This window comes from Leptinotarsa decemlineata, unplaced genomic scaffold (genome assembly GCF_025532065.1).
Source record: "Leptinotarsa decemlineata unplaced genomic scaffold, Ldec_3_MD MMD2_tig00001365_RagTag_RagTag, whole genome shotgun sequence".
NCBI lineage: Eukaryota > Metazoa > Arthropoda > Insecta > Coleoptera > Chrysomelidae > Leptinotarsa > Leptinotarsa decemlineata.
The window spans coordinates 499,128-505,028 of NW_027412561.1; the positions used below are offsets into that span (position 1 = coordinate 499,128).

Genomic DNA, 5,901 nt, shown 5'->3' on the forward strand with positions numbered 1-5,901 from the left:
AATCAAACATGTGGCTGAAATATTAGTTTAGGTTAGGTCCAAAGTGAATGGGTTATTCGACCCGCCACCGTAATGTTACCTGAATTATCAATACCCATCTGAGATTGATAGATCAGGTGAAATTTTTGTTATTTCAGGTATATTTCAGATAAACTCATATTTTCAAAAATCTGTTAGGACGCTCTACTTCTATATAGTCTTTATCCTAAAGAAAAAAGTATGAAGATGTCTTCCTTTCATGTATTCAAGATATCAGCAAGGTGTTTGTACACAAACCTCTATAACTGTGCAAGAATATACGATTTCAGATCTTCATTCTTGTCATGACATATTGTACACGATTCTTTCACTGTTTTCGACATCCAGTTTGTTTTATTATTTTCTTGTTCCTGTTCACATTTGAAAACGTTTGTTAACATCGATTTGTTAACATTTTAATTTAGGCAAATTTACAAATTTCTCCATGATTTCAGGGCTGATTGACTAACTCCATTTTGTCTCCAGTGGTCGATAAGGTGGTAAAAACTTGTTATGTACGGTGTGTGAAAATTCGATGCACATGGGAACACCCCCTCATTCTTCTTGCCCATACCCTACATGTGATAGAGACGGATATTAGGGTTGCCTACAAAGCTTGGAGCATGTAGTTGTGAGGACAAATCTATAATCTATATCGATATCTAGATCGTGATTTCTGATGCACTGAACAATTTCTTTTTGTACTTCGTATTTTACATATTATATACATAGAGTTGTGACCAAATGAAATATCAATTTATTATTATGAATGAACATGATTCAGATGTTCATTATACGATTATTAATTGGAAAAATTTATGACTGAATTTATTGCGAAAATAATGGTAACTCACCGGACTATAATTTAATGGAGCTCTGCTGACAGCAATAGCCGGAAAGCTACTGGGCTGAGGACTGGCAGCTTGGACGTATCCCACGCTATCTCCGGCGCTGCTGTTGTACATATCGATAGTGGGACCCGGCGAATTGGCGGCCGGGAACCCGCCCCTGGTGTTGGTGGCATGGGGTGAAGTCGGCGGGCCGAATCCCTGAGCTGCCGTGCTGCTGCAGCCTGGTAGTTGTTCATCACTGCAAAGGAAACGGAGAAGTGGTGTGGTTGGGGTGCAGATGTACTCTGATGGTCGGCTCCTGAAGGCTGCTGCTGCGTCCAACTGGCACCGGATGACCCTACGGGACACAAATACACTCTCCTGGAGCCGACCGAAGCCGTTTTCTCTTTTCCAAAATGTTCAATATTTTTCAATCAGCTCATAGACTACCAATACATCTACTGCCACAAATGAAAAAAATCGTGGGGTATTTATAAATGAGGTATATTTTTTTTAGATAATACTAGTTTTCGGAAAAAATCTTTTGGAATTTCACTTCTCCATAATAATAGAGAAGTGGAAAACTTTCATAATTCAAAGTTCATATATTTGAAAGTATTTGTTTTGGGATATATTTTTTATTTCACTTCAAATTTGAATGAAAATGTGCGTGTACACAACTTCATAAAGAGTTTTATGATTAATTCGGTTTTTTTTTTTCGAAAGTTTCACAATTTTTTATAACCATGGAGAAGAATATGGTTGAAAGATTTTTTTTCAATGAAAATCATCCCCCATCAATTATGTCACAACAGCATAATTCTTGAGGAATACTTGAAGCAGAGTCGTGTATTATATCTTTAGTCCTCTGAAATTACGACTTTTTTCATGTTTCGTAATATGATTAATGAAAGAAAGAAAGAGACAGATCTGAGGTACATATGTTTCGTTATCTTCTTGTAACATTTATTTTATTCAAAATGTAAATTTTGAATTACTCAATAACAGAGTTGAAAATACTACTTTGTCCAAAAGTACATAAAAAAAAATATCAATTAGATGAAATATTTCAAAGGATGTAGGTCTATTTGGTCACGGTGAACTTTCATTAGTTATATTGAAAATGTTTCAATAAGAAGTGAATGGAGCCCATATTAGATTTCGCGGTCTGAAAATTTCAATAAAAAACAAAATGTCAGTTGCAAACCCAAGCTTCGACATCTACCTTCGAAGAGATTCGTCTCTTTCTTCCACTGCATATTTCTCTGCAAGGCAGCTAGATTCAATCAGAGCCTTCAGACAAAGCATTTAAGATCTAATACCAAACAGTGCTGTTTCGACCCGCCAAGGTATCATCAACGGTGCTAGGCTGAACCACAAATGAAGTGTTGGACTCAACCCAAAGTGGATAGAGGGATTATATCTCCTTTTACGCCTTGATGACTCTCATTTACTATGAATATTAGTGAATTGAGTCTTCTATCGATCCCTTAGATGTAATTCTGGTGGGGGGAGATATCATTGCCTAAGAATTTTAAGAATAGTTGAGTCCACCTAAGCATTCGTTTTTTCAGCTTAGTTCCAATAATGAAACCTTGATGGGTCGAAACACCTATGTCGAAACACCTATGATGTTGAATCATGAATGCTTTGCTTTGGGCTATGGTTTCATCCAGTTGCCTTGTAGTGCAATAAAAGGACAGATCTTGTTCGGCGCTCGATATCAAAGATGGCGAGGTCGCTCTTGAATAGGTGGATGGAAGTTTTCACTGGGTCGACAATTACAATAATTTTTGGTGAAACGGATTTTCCAACATAATATTTTGCAAGTTCTGAATATAAGTCTCATTTATTTGCCTATATTGCAACAAATCATAACTTTAATTTCAATTTATAATTTCTTTCAAATTTTCGATTTGGTGCTACTGCTAAAATATTTTATTTTGAATCAGGTTTTCATTAAGTTTTCTATCCTAATAGAATCAAGAAGATATCAATTTCCTTAATGTCAATAGCATTGTCTTATCTAGATGTCAAAACATTTCATCACGAAAATATTGATGTATCAGTTTGTTTCATGAAAACTTTGCTACATCTTATACTTTCATAAGTGGATACTTATAAGAAAATGTAACTTTAAAGAACAATTCGAATGATTGAAATGTAAGACATCACTCATTTCGCTTTTTCCAACACTGCCTAATATTTACAAAGGTATTCGACTCATATTTACTACATTTCAAATTCAACATAACAAATACAGTATGCAAGATAGGACCTATTTGATAAACTTCCGTTGGCATGAATAAATGATTCTTTCATTATCCGCACGATATGATAGAACAACTTGATATCTCAGATGTTGATGTTGCATAGCAAATCAATAATCTCATGCATAAACAATACTTATTACTGGAGTTTTTTCACAACACCAAATCGTTATTTTTAACACCTCGACACGTGTTTAGATCACCAAGTGATCATCTTCAAGAGGAACATAAAACTGGAAACTTCGCGAAACTAAAGCTATTTATGCTATACAGATAATCATACAGGTAAACCATACAGGTATACCACCCTAAATTAATTTACAATTAGCCTTATCTATTATTTTACACTATGTCCTTATGTAATGTTTAAATGTTACAGATATATATAAAACGATTTTCAGCTATATGAAAATTAATTCACATATTGCCTATCTAAATATATTTACAATGTGTCCTTACTCCAGTAATCAGTAAACCCAACAATATTATTTCATCAAGCTAAATAGTATGCTATTTGGTTAATGGTCGGTCATCGTTATTCATATATTATTATGTTTACCTATTTCTACTCTCTCATCGGCATCTAGTTGCTTGTTGTTGTTAACTTGTCTAACTTCTCAATGAACTGAAGTCTATGGAATGGTTTTGTTGCAAAATATGATGGGCGACTGCTGATTTTTGAGGTCTTTCATATTTTAAGTGTGTTATGTGTTCTAATATCTCACTTTAATAGATCTTTTTGTCTGTCCATAATATTTGCATCGCATCTATACATTCAGTTTCGTAAATTCCAGATTTCCGAATTCTCGACTTTGTCTTTTGGACTCTCCAAAAGGCTCTTCAGTGTATGACTTGTTTAAAACCACCTTCATACCTTCATTTATCTTGATAAATATCAAGAAAATACATCTCAGTTCCATACCACCAATATACGAAGAACTTTGGAAAGATTTTCAAGGAACAAGATAAATACATCATAATGATAATTATCAAGATAAATACATCTCAGTTCCATACCACCAATATACGAAGAACTTTGGAAATATTTTCAAGGAACTCGGTATGAAGGTGGTTTTTGAACAAGTCATACACTACAGAGCCTTTTGGGAAGTCCAAAAGACAAAGTCGAGGATGCGGAAAAGTCCGGAATTTACGAAATTGAATGTAAGGACTACGATGCAAAAATATTATACCACACAAAAAGCTATTAAAGTGAGATATAAGGAACACATAGCACACTTATAATATGGAAGACCTGAAAAATCAGCAGTCGCCCATCATATTTTGCAACAAAACATTCATAGACTTCACAGTTCATTAAGATTAGTTAGACAAGTTAACAACAACAGGCAACTAGATGCCGATAAGAGTGTAGAAATAGGTAAACATAATAATATTAGGGAAAACGATGACCGACCAATACCAAATAGCATACTATATAGCTTGTTGAAATAATATTGTTGTATTATCTGACTACATAAGGACACATTCTAAATATATTAAGTTAGGCAATATTGTGAAATTAATTTTTTATTAGCTGAAAATTGTTTTATATATAGCTATAACATTTAAACATTACATAAGGACATATTGTAAAATAATAGATAAGGCTAATGTGAATTAATTTAGGGTGGTATACCTGTATGGGTGGTACACCTGTATGTTTTACCTGTATGATATATCTGTATAGCATAAATAGCTTTAGTTTCGCGAAGTTTCCAGTTTCATCTTCCTCTTAAAGATGATCACTTGGTGATCGAAACACGTGTCGAGGTGTTTTGTACATATGATGTACTGGTGTTATGTACATAAACAATACAGTTTTCAAGCAAATCAGTCTAGTTTAAGTACCATTTCTTTTGATTCCTCATTGATAGATTCAAAGGTATAAACAACTAGTTTACTGGGAAAAAGAGATTTGTTTATTGTGAATATTTCAAAAATCTTTTCAGATCCAAAAATTTTAAGAAGATACTGAAATAGCAGAAAAATTCACTAAACAATGTCCTCTTCCCAAAATTGTAATGCCAATATTTATAGTTTTAATGATCGCTACAACATTTTTTTCAACCATTGAATGTGAGTATTAGGAAACTGAACCATAATTAGCTGACAAATTTTGTTCCAAGTTGAAGGTATATATAAAAAACTTGATAATTCATAAATTCAAAGACTGGATTTTTTCTTCCTTAAGCAAAGATCTATTTTTAAAGTTGAATAATTCATTTCCATTCGTTCATGAATTATCAAAGATTTTGAATAAAAAAAAACATTGAATACGTTTTTTTTTCAAATATTTGGATTGATTTTGGATGATTTGTTTTCTAATGATATATGATTTTTCAAAACTTTTATTCTCATCATTTCAATCATTTTTATAAACGAATGTATCTGAAAATATGATAGTCAAATATTTTTTTCAAGTTGAAAGTGTATATAGAAACCTTGATTATTATTAAATTTGAAGACTGGATTTTTTTTCTTTAAAAAATATCCATTTCTGGATTCATTTTGAAAAATTCATTTTCCATTAATTTATGATTTATCGAATTATTTGGATACAATCATTTTCTAATATTTCCATTGATATGTTTTCTCAATGATAAAGGCTACTTGATATGATTTTTTTAAACTTTTTATTACCATCGTTTCAATCATTTTTTTATAAACGAATGTATCGGAAACTATGATAGTCAAATATTTACTCGAAAAAATGCTTTGAAAAATTTCAATGCCTAAAAGTGCATTTCAATCAAATATTCATATTTGCAAGTGGTTATTTT

At 32.5% G+C, this 5,901-nt stretch overlaps 1 long non-coding RNA gene across 1 annotated transcript; it reads right to left on the reverse strand.

Annotated features, from left to right (window-relative positions):
• Nucleotides 1–225: 225 nt before the first annotated feature.
• LOC141482486 (uncharacterized) lies at nucleotides 226–1,515 on the reverse strand. The gene is made up of 2 exons (XR_012465559.1): nucleotides 873–1,515; nucleotides 226–593 (listed from the first exon to the last, which is right to left on the reverse strand). It is a non-coding gene; the product is annotated as an uncharacterized lncRNA (long non-coding RNA).
• Between the last annotated feature and the right edge of the window lie 4,386 nt (nucleotides 1,516–5,901).